Raw genomic sequence first — 507 nt, 5'->3', positions numbered from 1 at the left:
GTGCTGGTGGTAGAGACAGGGACCCCATGGGTGGTCCCAGGGGAAGATAGGCCTGTCTGGGTGGTCCTGGGGGAGGAAGGAGAGATCTGGGTGATGGAGACAGGAACCCCATGGGTGGTCCCAGGGGAAGAGGGTCCTGTCTGGGTGGTCCTGGGGGAGGAAGCAGAGATCTGGGTGGTGGAGACAGTGTATCTCTGTGTGGTCTCAGGGGACGTGGGGTGGGTGGTCTTGGTCCCCAGCCTAATGACTCCCGATGATGTTTGGCCTATGCTGGTGTTGGTGGTGGCGACAGGGACCCCATGGGTGGTCCCAGGGGAAGACGGTCCTGTCTGGGTGGTCCTGAGGGAGGAAGGAAGGATCTGGGTGGTGGAGGCAGGACCCCCATGGGTGGTCCCAGGGGAAGAGGGTGTTGTCTGGGTGGTCCTGAGGGAGGAAGGAGAGATCTGGGTGGTGGAGGCAGGACCCCCATGGGTGGTCCCAGGGGAAGAGGGTGTTGTCTGGGTGGTC

At 62.9% G+C, this 507-nt stretch overlaps 1 protein-coding gene across 1 annotated transcript in view; it reads right to left on the bottom strand.

Moving 5' to 3' along the window:
* LOC111149474 (mucin 5B, oligomeric mucus/gel-forming) overlaps window positions 1–507 on the bottom strand; it is a 70,633-nt gene that overhangs the window by 8,233 nt on the left and 61,893 nt on the right.

This window comes from Enhydra lutris, unplaced genomic scaffold (genome assembly GCF_002288905.1).
Source record: "Enhydra lutris kenyoni isolate GAN:26980312 unplaced genomic scaffold, ASM228890v2 scaffoldscaffold22, whole genome shotgun sequence".
Taxonomy (NCBI): Eukaryota; Metazoa; Chordata; class Mammalia; order Carnivora; family Mustelidae; genus Enhydra; species Enhydra lutris.
Note: the sequence above shows the minus strand (reverse complement) of the source record. Positions and strands in the feature narration are given on the sequence as shown.